Consider the following 16068-nt stretch of genomic DNA (forward strand, 5'->3'; position numbering starts at 1 on the left):
GCTGGACCCCGGCTCTGCCTCTTACTACCAGCACGACCATGTGCAGGTTGCTTAGGTTTTTCACCTGAGTTTCTGTGCAAGACAATGAAGGGAGTATCATGTCCTCCTTGGACTGAACCACAGAGTATATCGAGAAAAGGCAGGCTCTCGTGTATCCCCACGGAGTTAGTCTTTGCACTCATTTGTGATGTTTTCTAGATTGTCATCAGTGTGCATTCAACCTCTCCCCCTAGTTAATAGGTTCCCTAAAGACAGGAAGTTCCGACATAACCACTCAGGGAAACTCAGCCTTCTGTTCTCAAGGGGATCATGTTCCATTCCACAGGCGACTGTGGTTTCCTCGGTTCATTGACATCACTGGACAATCCCTCACATCGTGATAAACCTCACAATCACAATTTCATAGGCCAGTGTGATCATTCAGTCTGGTGAGGGGGGGAGCAGGTGTGTAAAATTTCCCTCTGAGGAGAAATTCAGAGGCTCCATCTCATTTATGGAAACTCTCAAATCCCAGTGCCTCATCTAGAAAGGAGTTTGTTCAGACTGGACCCGACAGCCACATTCTACAACATGGCGGCAGGGATGGGCTGAGGGATGTCAAGTCATGGGCAGGCCACAGAGACACAGGGTTGCTGAAAGGGTCAGGATGTGTTTAAAATGGGATCACAGTGAATATGAATACTTTTTATAAAGGATCTGCCATCGCAAGGTACTCTCATGGTTCCTCTCATCATTTGGGTTCTTTCCAGAGCATTCACTGGTATCCGATACCAGGAGCCTCTTATATTTCCCTTTTTTTTTTCCAGAGAGGTTTTGATACATTTACGCAAATAAATACAAGCCCCCATCCCACTGATGTCTGGAGGAAGAACAATTGTTTTGCACGCCGATGTAAACAAAGACCAGGAATAGGTAGTAGGAAAATGAGAAGACAAGGCAACATGCGACCCCACCTCCAGGATTTGAGTATCGTCTCCTTGCGGAGATCTCAGAATCCCCGAGTATTGTTCTCAGGTAATCATTTTACTCTTGCTCTCCAAATCCAGAAGGACACGTAAGACCCCAAGCAAACCCAGCAATGCCTCCTGAGGGTTGTTTGCCCATAACAGGTCTCCTTCGACCACAGCGTGTCCCTGCCACACTGGCTTTCAGCCCCAGGGCTCTGCCCCCAGCCGCTCACTTGTGAGGGGCAGTGAACCAGGCCACAGGGACAGATTCTCCAAGTACCATGTCACAAACCAACTCTTAGGTTCATCTGAGCAGTTTGGTGGCCCGTGTGCCCTGACATTCTGGGACAGCGCAGGAGTGTCTGAGAATAACAGAGATGACCCAGAGTAGCAGCCAGGCAGCTGAGGCAGAGAAGGGCTCAGCTGCCCTGGTCTCCGCCAGGAGGAGGCCTGCCTCCCAGGAGCAGTCTGGCCGGACAGCTGATCCTTGCTAATCTCCACGCTGTAGAGACAAACTGGTTGATTTTCATATATCTATGACTTCGTGTTGTTCTTTACATCACCTGCTTTATTTTCAAACCTGTCAACAGTCCTCTGAAAAGGTTGCACACATGGGTTGAGGCCTGGGCAGCTCCAGGAAGGACAGAAGCAGACACGGTCAGGGCGGGCGGAAGGGAGGGAGGGTGGGAAGGGCAGTGGCCCCACACCTGGGAGACTGAGTCAGGAATCCACGGGCTTCATGTTTTCGTGAGTTTTCTGTCATCAAAGCAAACATGAGGCACAGGGTTTTATGCTGTGACCTCTTCTGGTAAGGCTTGAAAGCTGGCTATAAATCCAAGATGGACCACACACTGACTGAACTATATTTATCAAGTTTCTTAATAAAGCAAAAAAACTCAGCAGCATTTGAGAGTCAACTTTTTTTTTCCCCGGCAGAGACAGAAGCCAGCAACAAGCAGTTTACTGTTGTTCCTCCGTTGCCAAGTGGGGGATCCAGTGAAAATAGGAGGTGCCTCACATCTGTTTATATGAACCCACAGGGTTGCTATTTGTAAAGGGGCCCTACTTGTCTGACCTGCGTTGTTGCTAAACTTTGTTTTGCAAGGTTGTTCCACAGTATCTAAAAGGAGACTCACGGTTCCCCCACCAAGGGTGACATTTGCTCACAGGCCTGGTCCCCCCTGGTATTGTCGCACTGTCATGACAGATGGCCGGACAGGCTGACGGAGACCGCCTCTGAAGATGGATGTTAGGTCGACTTCTTTTTCTAAACTGACCAGTTGATAGTGTCTAACAACTGAGTTCAAGATCATTAGCATCGGAGTGTAATAGTGAAGGGGGCTTCAGGGATTGCCCGGGACTGTTCCCTCATTTTCAGCTGAGGAAAATGAGGACAGAAGAGCTTTTGGGGGGGGGGGGGGAGGGGGGATGAGCTAGGACTCGAAAGCAGAATTATTACAGCTCTTTCCAGTTTATCACGCAACCTAAGAAGCTATGTGGAATCTTGAGATACAGACTGGTTCGGAAACCTCACGTCTGACCAGCTGAATGTGGAACGCGTTGTGCGAGAGGAAGACCGGGGTGTCCCCAGTGATACGAGCAGCATTTTGGGTCCTGGGTCTGTGGGGTCCTCTTGAAGCTCGGAAGTAGCATCCAGAATTTCTGTCAGCCATAAGCCAAGTGGAGAATTCAGGAAAACTACAAAGGTAAAATACAGCACATAGTCCAAGGACTCTCGACGGATGCAATAACGTCACCTCTCTGGCAAACTCTAAAACACACAAGTCTGTTAGAGTGACAGTATGTCACATTGGAAATAAATTTTAATTGGGCATCAAGACATAAATATCGGACGTTAAACTGTCCAAAAGGCCATCCAACAACCATTTCCCATTTCTGTGACCCACTCTTTAGAGAAGGCTGTGCCCTGAATACCACCAGTCCCTCCAACTCTCTTTTAGGAAGCCTCAAGGCAAGAGTGTAGGGAGTTTGTGAGATGATGCCTCATAGTTGGGGGTATAACATGGACCTTTCTCTTAGCCAACAACCCTTAAAACGTGAGGGGCGGCTGGCACAGGGGAGGGAACAATAGTACACAGCTTGCTCTCCTGGACTTTGGCAGACGGTTTGCAAGGACTAACTGGGGGCCATGTGGGGAAGCTGGCATGGAGAGGGGTCAGCAGAGAAGTCAGCAGCGGACCCTCTGGTCTCCAGGGGCAGATGAGGGGATCCGTGGCCACGGAGCGTTAGAGGGGGGAGAATGTCTGCAGCGAGCAGAGAAGGCTTACAAGGGGACTAAGGGAAGCCTTCAGCCCTCAACTCTCCCTAGGCTTGGAGAGCTCAGGGCCAGCTGTCGGCGGCTGGGCTCCCTTGGAGTGGAGCCCACCATGGACATTCTTGTCACGTTACTGAGGAACAGCTGTCAGGGTAAGGAGAGTGGGGGATTGGGATAGGACGGGGGAAGCACAAAACAAGGATACGGTCTCTGGGAGAGGCTAGCTTCTCACTGGCCCCACAGGGAGCTCTGGTCTCTCCTGCGGAAAGAGGCCAGGCTTTACCTCCTTGTCACCTGGTCATTGGCTGCTGCTTGTAACATGGAGAAAGGAGTGGGGGGAGGTTTGGGGAGATACAGGGTCATCACCCAGGGAGGTGGCTTCTATCTGGCCAGGGCAAATCCTTCCAAAAGGGGGAAGGGGACAACTGTGGGCCATTAGCCTCCGATACTACAGCACCTGGGGACTGGCGGTGGGAGGAGCGTCAGCAGTATTCACTCTGCCCACTTTGTGCCCATCACCTCAGAACTTCGTGGTTCTCCTTACTCTTTGCACCGCACCCCCCCCCCAACCAGGGATCAGAAACAGCTAGTAAGTGAGACAGGGGTGAGGGAGACAGAGAGGAATGGACCTTCTCTATACACACACACATACACACACACACGCACACCCAGGCTTCCCTTCCAAAAGGCAAAAGACCCACAGGTAGAGCTGGAGAAGTCATGGGGCTGAACATTTTTAAATGCTTCATCGCAATATGACATACATCTAGAAAAGGGCACAAGCTGACAGCTCAATTTTTCACAGAACACACCTGTGTAACAATCCCCAAGGCCAAGAACCAGAATTTCCAGCCATCCAGAGGCTCCCTTCCAGTCCCTGTTCTACTCCTTCTACCACAGGGGTAACACCTAGTGGTGATTTTCCAACCTCAGCGATTCCTTCTGCCATCTTGATGAAACCTGGGATTCTGACTTATCTGGAGCCTGAGTTTATACCAAATATTGTCCCTCGCAAACTGATCTTGAAAATCTAACCTCAATGCCTATCTTCACGGTACTAAGGAGGGTAGTTTTCATAATAAAAACAGACAAGAACCAGATTTTTATCTCCTGGCTTATTGTGAAGAAAGAGAGAGGAGGAAATAAGGGGTTTCTTTTCATGTTTCTTCCCGCCATATCTCCACCTGCCTTCCTAGTCCCCCAAAGGAACACACAAAATATCTCATCTCTTAAGCTCCACTCAAGAGACCAGCCTGGGACAGAGGGTGTAGATTCGGGATGTGCGTAAATCCTCACTTGTAGGAAGCAGCCTACAAGCTGTTGCTAGATGATGTGGGCCTTTGAGATCATTGGTCCCTGGAGAGGCCTCTGGAAGCCAAGCCTTTTGTTGCTTTTTCCCACATTTTTGTCCAGTCAGTTATTTTCCTGAGAGAGTGGGGAATGTTAGGAAGTCGGGTCACTGCGGAAAGCCTTTGTTTAGGGGAATTTTCACCAAACATGTCATTTTCTAATTGGAGCTATTTGCTGTGGCCCTTCTGCCTGACTGTCCGCAATGAGTGAAGGTTATAATTATAAACAGAGTGGCGACATTTCCATTGAAAGCTCATCATGAGAATTCCCTGACTCATCCTGACAAACCACGAGCCCCTCGAAGTGAAGGGATTTTTTTCCCCCTGAAAAAAGTACTACAGTAATGACCTTACTTGACATTGCGGAATGATAAAATGCACTTGTTTAATATTTGAAAATATCACACAAAAAGGGAGGAGAGGTGGAGGCAAATGGTGTTTGTCTGTATGCTGTGACTGTGCCTGTTGTATTTACTGGAGACCTTTTTTTTTTTTTTTTAATTGTGCCAATATTGGATGGCCATGTGGCCCGCCTAAAATCACTCAAATGCCTTCTTCAAAGGAGACTAATTTTCATGCAACTGTAATCTCACTGCTGGACAAGCTATGAAGAACAAAGAAGACTGAATTAAACAAGAGGATACTTGGATATTTTTGCTTACTTGATATGGGGAAGTGGCAGAAAGAGTTATTCTTGGGGAGAGAGTGGTTTACCCTGCCTAGCTCGAGTGAAGGTGAAGGATCCCAAAGGTTTCAGAAGGATCCTGTGGCCTTTGTGGTTCTCCTTCCATGTGACTCCCTCAGAGCAGCCGATCTGCAACAGGCCATTTCTCCCTAGAGGTGCTGCTGGCTGCCTTCCATTAGTTAAAGATTCCACCACACCCTGGGGGGTAGGAAAGAGACGCACTTTCTACCACTGATGCCCTGGGGACACTCCGAGAAGTCTAGAACTCCTGGCAGGTCAGATTGGAAGAGACCTTGAGAGAGACACCCCCCCACCCAACCTGCCCCGGGCACATTTCAGAGGGAAGGGGGCACTCTTCAGAAGAGAGCATCGGGGTGACAGGGGTAAATGTGGACAAGTCAGGCAAGTCACCTAGTGTCTTTCTAAAAATATTTGCCCCCGGATCTCATCACAGGCTTACTGAATCAGAATCTGCAGGGTGGGGACAAGACCCCGGAATTCTGATGTGTGTTCACATTGGGAAATGAGTGATTCTACTGGAAAGCCTTCATGTCAGAGTTGAGGATCGTAGGCTTCAGGAGAACGAGTTCCTTGCTGAGTATGGCCAAGTGATTAGTGACAAAAGTGTCTACATGAAATCCTTCGTGATCTCCCATGCTGTGTCCCCAGCACCATATTGCCTTCTGGGAGCTTTTCTTGCATTGGGCCCTTATGTTCAAAAGGCTGCTCTCTCTGTTGTGTGACCCAGAGTCTCACGCCCCTGGCCCTCATTGTCCTCATCTATAAAATAAGGATAAGAACTACCAACGGAGGATTAAAAAAAAGAAAGAAAGAAAAGACAGGGGCACCTGGGCGGCTCAGTTGGTTGAGTGTCGAACTTCAGCTCAGGTCACGATCTGGTGGTTGATGAGCTGGAGCCCTGTGTCGGGCTCTGTGCTGTCAGCTCAGAGCCCACTCCCAATTCTCTCTGCCCCTCCCCTGCTTGCACACTTTTAAAAATACATAAACATTTTAAAAAATTAAAAATAAATTTAAAAAAGATAAAGAAGGGCTTTGAAAATGATAAAACACAAGATAAATAGAAGATATTGCTCTTATTATTTATACTGTGACACTATCTTGTTTACACAAATTATATAGGAATCTAAGAAAGAGAAGAGCAATTAAAAAAAAAAAAGGAGGGGGGGGGAACCTGGATGGTTCAGTGGGTTAAGCATCCAACTTTGGATTTCAGCTCAGGTCATGATCTCACAGTTCCTGGGATTGAGCCCCGTGTCAGGCTCTGTGCTGGGCACAGAGCCTGTTTAAAGATCCTCTCTCCCTCTCTTTTTGCCCCTCCCCCGCTCAAAGAACAAAACAAAACAAAACAAAAACTATCCTTTAGTGGGCAAGAGGCTTTAAAACATTTACCACTCTCTGGGGCGCCTGGGTGGCTCAGTCAGTTGAGCGTCCCTGCTCATGCTTTCTCTCTCTCTCTCTCTCTCTCTCTCTCTCTCTCTCTCTCTCCCTCTCTCTCAAAAGTAAATAAACATTAAAAAAAAGTTTTAAAACATTCACCACTCTCAAGATGTAACAGGACCAGGACTTCAGCCTTAGACGGGACCACCTGACTTTGTCCTTGAGCTGCTATTCACTGGCTTGTCCTCTCTTACCTCCACCCCCAGACTACTTTGATCTTATCACACATCATTACACATCCACCCGAGTCTCCCCCACTTCATGCATGAGCCCCCCTGGAATGAAGACCACTTTCCAGATTCTTCAGAAAACTACCAGCTCGTCACGTAGTGCCCGCGGGAGGCGGAGGACACACGGACGGTCACAGAAAGGTGCACGGGACTGGAGGAAAGTCCAGACGCCTATTCATTCTACATTTAACACTATTTATTGAGCACCCACGACATGCCAGTCGCTTCTTGAGGCTCCAGGATTATTGTAGCGAGCAAGAAAAAAAAAAAAAAAAAAGACCCCTGTCCTCTTGATGCTCGGTTTCTATTAGGTAAGAGTAGATCTATAAGTAAGTGTCTGGGCCCAGGCTGCTATGACAAAACACCATGGCCTGGGTGGCTTCAACAAGACATTTCTTTCTCACAGTTCTGGAGGCTGGGAGTCCAAGATCAAAGGGCTTCAGATTGGGTTTTTGGTAAGACCCCACTTCCTGGCTCGCGGGGTCCTCACAAAGCCTCCCCTTGGTGCAAGCGTGTGGAGAGAGACAGACAGAAAGAGAGCAGGCACATTGGCCTGCTTTCCTCTTCCTAGAAGGGCATGAATCCCATCACAAGGGCCCAATCATCCAGACCTCTTCTGAACCTAATTACCTTCCAAAGGCCCCACCTCCAAATACCATCACATTGGGGTCAGGGCTCCAGCAAAGGAATGTGTGTGTGGGGGGGGGGGGTGTGCAAATATTCAGCCCCAAACAGTTAGTAGATCAATAAGTCCGTAAAAAAATGAGGCATTTCCTGGGGCGCCTGGGTGGCTCAGTCCGCTGGGCATCCGACTTCAGCTCAGGTCATGATCTCGCAGTTGGTGGGTTAGAGCCCCGAGTCGGATCCTGTGCTGATAGCTCAGAGCCTGAAGCTTCCTTCAGATTCTGTGTCTCCTCTCTCTGCCCCTCCCGTGCTCATGCTGTGTCTCGCTCTGTCTCTCAATAATAAATAAACGTAATAAAAAAAAAATTTTTTTTAAAGAAATGAGGCATTCCCTCATGCTCAGTGCCATGGGGTTAAGTTCCGCAGGATCAAGGGCCGGGTTGGGGGAAGGGACTGCACGCTCAGGAACAGCAGAGGGGGACCCAAGGTGATTCCAGAGTGGGGTGAGGAGGGAGCCCCACTGTGCCTGGGGTAGAATGGTCCAGGCAGAGGGAGCAGAAATGCCACGACCGAAGGACAGAAATGAGCTTGGCACATGGAGGCCAGGCAGTAGGAGAGGTGGGGCAGAGGGCCCAGGAAACCAGGCAAGGGACCACACAGCCCAAGGTGCCGAGCGGGACTTGTACAGCAGGTGACGCCACAGGAGGGTCTTGAAGCAGGAGGCAGCCCAGGTCTGACTGACGTTTAACAGTATTACTGACGCTTGCACAGAAAATACACCACAGGGGGCACCTGGGTGGCTCAGTCCATTAAGCTGCAGACTCTTGATTTCGGCTCAGGCCGTCATCTCAGGATCTGTGGGACGGAGCCTCCTCACCCACCTCCCCACCCGCTCCCTTGAGGCTCTGCGCTGACAGCTGGGATCCTGCTTGGGATTCTCTCTCTACCCCCCTCTCTCTGGCCCTCCTCCACTTGCACTCTCTCAGTCTCAAAATAAATAAATAAACATTAAAAAAAATTTTTTTAAAGAAAGAAAGAAAATACACCATAGAGGGATAAGCATGGAAGCAGAGACTCTGGGGTTTCTGGGGTGTGGGGTGATGGTGGGCGATGGTGGGGGGCAGAGGCCGCAGAGGTGACCCTTGGATTCAGGATGCGCTCAGGGTGCAGCAGAAAGGGGGCATCAAGCGGATAGGCAGAGTCTCCGGAGTGCAGGGGTGCCGGGGCAAGACAGATCTGACCCCCGGAGCAGGGCATGTTCACAACCCTCCTCTGCACAAGATCATTTGCACCCGTTCCAAGTAAGGTTGCATTTGCCTTTCCCTGGGCACAGAGAGTCACAAAAACTCCACCTACCACCGTGGGCTCACTGTCCAGTTCGAGAAACTGAGTCGGGTGGGGGGAGGGGCCACCCCGGTAAAAGAGACCTTGGAGGAAAGGGGAGCCAGGACCTCCGGGCCCTCTCCTTGCTGGGGATGCTCGTGGGGATGCTCGTGGCGATGCTCGTGGCGACACGGTGTGGATTGCGGCAGGCTCTGCTCAGATGGCCAGAATTACCTCCCCACGGTCACCTGGGGCCAGGCAATAACAGACCAGGGGGTCAGGGGCGGGGGCTGTGGAGGCGTGGACAGCACAGCTCCCAGCTGAGGGCAGGCCCACTCCCCAGCTTCCAGCAGGCCTCCCACCAAGAAATACATGCAGGGGTCGCCAAATCTGCCCTTTGTAAGAAAGCCAGAGAAGGCCCCTCCCCTGCAGCGTATTTATATTTTGGTGCAAATTCAAATTCCTTGAAGGAAAGCAAAAGGGGAGGGAGGAGGAGAGGGCAGAGGGTAGGAGGGAAGGAGGAGAGGGGGAAGGGAAGAGAAAGGAAGAAAACCTCTGAGGATCTCTTCACATGTGCATGCGGGCTCCGGAATTGAGGCCTCTGGGCTGGGGATTAGGCAGACGTCCCTGAGGGGGTTGAGCCTTCGGTGCCCACACTAAGGAGCCAGGTCCACCCTTCCTCCCAGGGGCAGTTGAACTTCTCTCCACTTGGAGAAGTTCAGTCTCTTCCAATAGTGGAGAGCTGGAGACCGCGTACCCCGCCACCGCTAATATTTTGAGCCCCTTCAGGCCAATGCCGGCCATTGGGCTCCAGGCTGGGGGCACGAGACGGATCCCCCTCCTGCCCAGGAAAGAGCTGGCCCTGAGCCTTCTGCCAGTCTTGCCATCCACGGGCCGCACCCACTCTTGTGTTTCTGCTCCGGCTTTCTCGCCATCAGCTGCAGAGGGAGCTAGCACTGCGGGCACAGCCGGAGAGCAGACAGCCCAAGTTCAAGGGGCCACTCTGGGCTGCCAAGAGCAATTTCCCCCTGTAACCTGTCAGGCGCAGACAAGCTGCGGGAAGCTCATGTAACATTTTCACCATATGCCGTTTGGAAATAACCCTGTTCCACAGGGAACACCTTCAAAAGACTTTTCTTGGTAAACAGACCTAATGATCAAGATACGCTAAGTCCTGAAGCCCAGAGGCTGTCAAGGTTTTACATACTACCAGTTCTGTCTTATCTCCTGGGCACCGTGGACTGGAACATAAGCTACAGCTAAGCACTAAATTTATTAGACATATGTCAGCATCTGTCCGTCAGAAGTGGGAGGGCCTCCCTGCCAGCTGGACCACTCTCTGGTTTAGGGAAAGATTGAAATTGTCCAGAATGTCATCTGAGGATATTAAAAAGGGCTGTGCTGCACGGGTTTTGATTTCTCTGCTTCCACTTAGTCAGAAACAAAGCACAGAAGCACAGATATTGATCACCTGAAAAGCATTTAAAAAATAATTTATGCATGCACACGCACGCGCGCGCACACACACACACACACACACACACACACACACACACAAAGTCCAGGTGAATAAACATAAGAATGTTTGCAATAGTTGTCTTCAAGTGGTGGAATAAAGGGTGATTGATTTTATTTAACTTTTGTGTCTGATTTTATATTCTAAATGTTCTATTACGAACACTTAGTCATAATTATCACTCTTATTAATAATTCTTATTAGTCATAAGAAAAAAAATCAATGCTGAAAAAATGAGCTTACACAACAGATTCGTTGGCTAAGGTTGCTGCAACAAAATAATACACACGAGGAGGCTTAAATGTATTCTCTCCCAGTTCTGGAGGCTGTTAGCTTGACATCAAGGTGTCAGTAAGGTTGGTTCCTTCTAGAGCCTCTAAGGGAGAATCTTGGTGCCTCTCTCTTGGCTTCTCCTGGGTGTTTCTTGACTTACAGGCACATCAGCCCAGTCCCTGCCGCTATCTCCACAAGGCTTGCTCCCTGTGTGCACATCTGTGCCTCCACTTGGCCTCCTTATGAGGACAACAGTCCTTGAGTCTAGGGCCCAGTCTTGGATTTGGGGACACCTACCCTAATCCTAACTGATTATATCACAAAAACCTTATTGGATATTCTGAGGTTCTAGTTGGACATGAGTTTGGGGGAGACGCTATTCAACGTGCAATGAAGTGGATTAATCCACTATTAAGCCTTCACTCCTGGGAAAGGGTGGTTTGGCTACCAGAATGACATGGCGGGCCTCTCCTTCAGCCCGTGTGTGCTAAGGACTGGAGCCTGCCACACAGTCCAGTAGACAACATCTGCAACCCATCAGAAACCGCCCCCCCCCACACACACACACACATTTCCCAGGACCACTGAGCCCTGGAGGGGCCCCTGGTATCAGTGAAAAGCCCAGGAAACGCCCTGTGGCAACATGGGCAGTAGAGTGCTGCATCTACTCAGTGTGTGTTACGCTTCTGTAATGTGTGTGGATGCTATTAGGATTCGTGAATTACAAAGCCCTTTTAAACTATTACCATCTGGTGCCTGAGTGGCTCAGTCAGTTAAGCATCCGATTTCAGCTCAGGTCATGATCTCACGGTTCATGAGCTCGAGCTCCACATCAGGCTCTACGCCGATGATGCGGTACCTGCTTGAGATTCTCCGTCTTCTCACTCTGCCCCTTCCTCCCTCTTTCTCTCTCTCCAAATAAATTTTAAAAAACTAAAAATCTATGAAATAAAGTATTGCTAGTTATATTTTCTCTGCCCGTGGGTACAGAAAGTAGAGGAGCTGTGGTGCGTGAGTCTGCGAAATATTTGATGACAAAATGATTTCTTGTAACTCGGAAAGGTTGGGAATCCCCACCCGACATTTTCATCTATAACAGACTATCTGTGGGATGAGAGGTTTTACCATGATGTTTTGTGTATCCTGTAGCAGGTATTGGGCAACAGTCTTTCATGACTATTTTTCTCATAATCTTGGAAGCAATCCCAAGGGCAATCATCCCACTTTTCACATGAGGAAACTGAGGCTCAGAGAGGCTACACAATCATGGATCACACAGCTAGGAAAGGGTAGTGGTGGGATAAGAATTTGGAGGTCAGTGCTCCTGGGGCATAGACAGTAGGGTGTTGTGACTCTTTCAGAAGCTCTGCTGAAGTGTCATTACCGCCCCCTTTAGCAGCGGATAAACCATCAGAAACCTACACCCTGGGACCACACTGTTGTGGTTCCCCACACACTGCCTCTCCCAGAGGAACATATTAGGGCTGTGGCCTCTGGGAGGGACCCCTTACCAGCCTCAGTAAGGGCATTTCTTTTTACTGAGAAACACAGCCCACCCCATCTCTCTGTGCCTGGCGCATGAAGCCTTGGTGACATTCTTGCAGAGCTAAGTAACAGAGACCTAAGTTGCCTTCCTCTAAAGAGCTGATGTGTTTTCTTCTTACAGATGAGAAGAACGGGGTTTGCCTGGGCTTCCATTTTCTGTATTCACATCTGACCACTCAATCCCGGTAAATTATGATCTGCATTGCTGTCATACAGTCCCCCACGCCCACCCCAGACTTGGCTGACTTCTCCCATTTATATTTTTTTCTATGTTTATATTGTCTCCACTTCTGTTTTAATTTATAACTTACTCTTGGGTTAGGTATCTTTCTGAAAATCTGCCTTTTATCCAGAAATCTTTTTATCAAACAGGTAGATAATATGTATTTTTTGTAATATTTGTATGGTTCTTTTTTTTATTTATTTATTTTTTCAATATATGAAGTTTATTGTCACATTGGTTTCCATACAACACCCAGTGCTCATCCCAAAAGGTGCCCTCCTCAATACCCATAATATTCGTATGGTTCTTACACAGGAGAGGAAAGGGCTTTGGATCGACCAACCTTTGGTATCTGCTCCCGCTGGCCCCTTTTTCTCGGGTCCCTCCAACAGGCTGAGACCCACATAACCTGCCAGCTGCCCTGGGACCTCACTCTGCTGACTCCAGTCCTCAAACTCCTTTGCCTTTCCTTACCCTCCCATCTTGGAGATTCCTCTGGCTTAGGTCTTGCGTTAGATCTCTGTCTTCAAATGAGACATTACCTTTTGCCTTCATTAAACAGGCAAAAAATTTAACTGCCAAATGAATTCATGAGTTATGCCCCGCAGGTAACATACATCTCAACTTAAGAAGGAAAACCGCTGGTTTCAACAAAGACTCAAGCTTTCTTTAAAAATATAGGGGCACTTGGGGGGCTCAGTCAGTTAAGCATCTGACTTCAGCTCAGGTCATGATCTCACAGTTCATGAGTTTGAGCCCCACATCGGGCTCTGTGCTGACAGCTCGGAGCCTGGAGCCTGCTTTGGATTCTGTGTCTCCCTCTCTCTCTGCCCCTCCCCTGCTTGTACTCTGTCTCTCTCTCTCAAAAATAAATAAAGGATTTTAAAAAATTTTTAAATAGACCTAATTTGTGGAAGAAAAAGTAGCGCAAGGCTACCAACTTGGTCAACTTAACAATTTGAAATCAAGAGGGCTGAGCCCACTAAGCTCCGCACTTTCTCAAACCTAAGCCAGACTCCCAAGAAGTTGTTAATATACAGTCTTGGTCTTCAATCCAGTAGAAATGCAAACATTCTAAAACGCAAGACCAAATAAAGGTATAGAAAATGTTAAGACCCTGAGTCCAATTCCAATTCAACAATAGTTGTAGTGACCATCTTCCGTGTGGGCTAATGCACTGGAGTGTGAGTTTAGTTAATCCTCTAGCCACTTTGTGACCTTTTTTCCCAAAGCTCTTCTGCAACACCAAACCCATCTGGAGAGGAAAAGTGGCAAATGGCCTCTGCTCTGCTCCAGACATGTGACTTTCTGCCCTGGGACCAGAGGGAAGAATCGGTCATGCTTAAACAAACACCCGTGGCACCCCACCACGTGGCCAGATCCCTGGACTGGAACACGGCGCCTCATGTTAGCCTACCCTTTCCGTGTGTCCACACCTGGATCGGCACCATTAGCACTGCCCAGCAAGCAAGCTTCTCAGAAGACAAGAGCTGAGGTCAAAGAGAATGACAAGAACTCAGCAAACCCTTCCCCCCACTCCCACCCCCGGGTAGCTGAGCAGGCATAAGGCAAAATGAACTGCCCAGGTACGACAGTGCCTGGAACCATCAGATAGAGACCCCACGGCTTGGAAATTAGGAAACAGCCAGTCCACCTGTGCCTAATGGGCATCTACCCTAACCCATCCTAATGAGGATGGCCCCTACTTTCACGAACATCATTCTCGCCAACTGGTTCCACCAGTGTTTACCCTTCCCAGGAAGGAAAATTGTCACACAAGCCCCTGTAAGGACCTACAAGACAGATACAAACCTCCTGGCATTTGACAGCCTCTACAGCCAGAGTCATTAAGACTCCTATCCCCCCGTACAGAACATAAACTCTCGCACACAACACAAAAGTTGCATGCCATTCACTGGCACGGACATGGCAAAACCATGCAGGGTGCCATCTTGCCACTCCCTGGCTCAACACTGTTTTACAAGGCAAGATTCACACCGCTATCAGAATGCATAAAGCTTTATTCTTGGGTGATCATAATTTCGGTGAACACATTAGGAAATGGGGGCAAACAAACATCCATTGGAATAGATTTTGTAAGGTGTGGGAACAAAGATATGACACTACTTTGGATCATTTGGTTGTCGAACTCAGGGGAAATAAGAAGAGTCATTAAAAATTTTTCCTAAGAAAGTATCTTTGTACTTGATTCCAGAATGAAAAGAAACTCCTACAATAGTTTCACCGAAGTGTTGAAGCCTGGACTCCGAGGGCCCTAGAAATTCCATGCATTTGTGTATACGTGCTTTGTTATGGAGACAGAAGCCATATATGTCACCAGAATCTAAAGGGGTTTCCCATTGATCTAGTGCCCAATGCCCTTAGTTTATGGATAAAAACCTGACACCCCAAATGAATCCACATTGCAATAGCTGAAGTTTGGCCAGACCCTAGCCGCTTACTTTACATTGCGGCCTTTCCGTTATTTTCAGGAAGACTTTGAGACTTCTGTGCAAAGTTAGCCAGACCTCTCTAACTGACACTGCCCAGTAAGAATCCGTATAAATCTGCCATCAGCTTGGAACACAGACGGGCTTCGGAAAGCAGGCCTGCCTAACAGGAACGGGCAGCACCATGCCACAAAATTAGTCATTACATAAGCCTTTAAGTCCAATTCTGCAGTCTCTTGACACTTGGGGAATTCTTCAAAGAGGCTAGAAAATTGGCAGTGCATCCCCTGTCCTCGTGGGCATTTTTATTAAATTATAAGCGGATGCATATTCTTATATTAAAACCAGCGCAAGGAAGCAGCTCTGGACTGCTTGGCTCTCTGTGCAAAACTCACTTCCAATTATCACGATCCGTATTGAATTGTCCCACCTCCCCCCCCCCCTTGGCATCACAGCTTCTAGGAAACATGAGGCACAAAAAGCAAGAGCGATTATTACACCATCACCCCAAACATAAATCAATAGTCACAAATGATCCCATGTTCTTATGTTGTTGTTCCTGGCCCTTGTCTAGACCATGTGGACTCAAACTTGGCTTTTCTTCCTTTGTTTTAAAATGTTACTACTGCATAAAAACCATCTTTGTAATTAATTCAGGATCTTGGGTCTCCATTGACACCTGCTAGCATGCACCATGCCCAAGTCCTTGAGGTGATGGGGTCTCCCGAGGAACTCTTTCCAATGCCCTCCCTCTCAGCCAGGCTGACTTCTGAAATATGATCATCTAAATGTGTAGGTCACCACATTGGAATGTTTAACAAGTCCACGATCTTCATGGTAACAAAGACTACGAACATTCATTGTACTGAGCTATACATTAAGAAATGTGCTGAGCACGTTTATAAAAATCTCAGTTAATCCTAATAGTTTACGAAGCAGGTGATTTTTACTTTCCATTTTACATAGGAGGAAACTGACATTTAGAAACTCGAAGATCATAAGCCTGCAGTAGCAGAGTTAGAATTTAAATTGAGCTTTATAAGCCCTTCTCTTCACCACCTTACTACTACCCTATACAATTAATATGAGCTTCTAGGCTAGCAGTTTTACTCAGATGTGGTCCTTGTTGGTAACAGGTTCTCTAATTGGGAGAATAGACAAACACAGATA

At 48.3% G+C, this 16068-nt stretch overlaps 1 long non-coding RNA gene across 2 annotated transcripts in view; it reads right to left on the bottom strand.

The window, feature by feature from the left end:
* Positions 1-1549: 1549 nt before the first annotated feature.
* The window catches only part of LOC122235943, a 286446-nt gene continuing 271927 nt past the window's right edge, over positions 1550-16068 (bottom strand). For both annotated transcript variants that reach the window (XR_006214087.1, XR_006214086.1), the window contains exon 7: positions 1550-2645. This is a non-coding gene — a long non-coding RNA (uncharacterized LOC122235943). The remainder of the gene's footprint in view (positions 2646-16068) is intronic.

This window comes from Panthera tigris, chromosome F3 (assembly GCF_018350195.1).
Source record: "Panthera tigris isolate Pti1 chromosome F3, P.tigris_Pti1_mat1.1, whole genome shotgun sequence".
NCBI classification, from domain to species: Eukaryota; Metazoa; Chordata; class Mammalia; order Carnivora; family Felidae; genus Panthera; species Panthera tigris.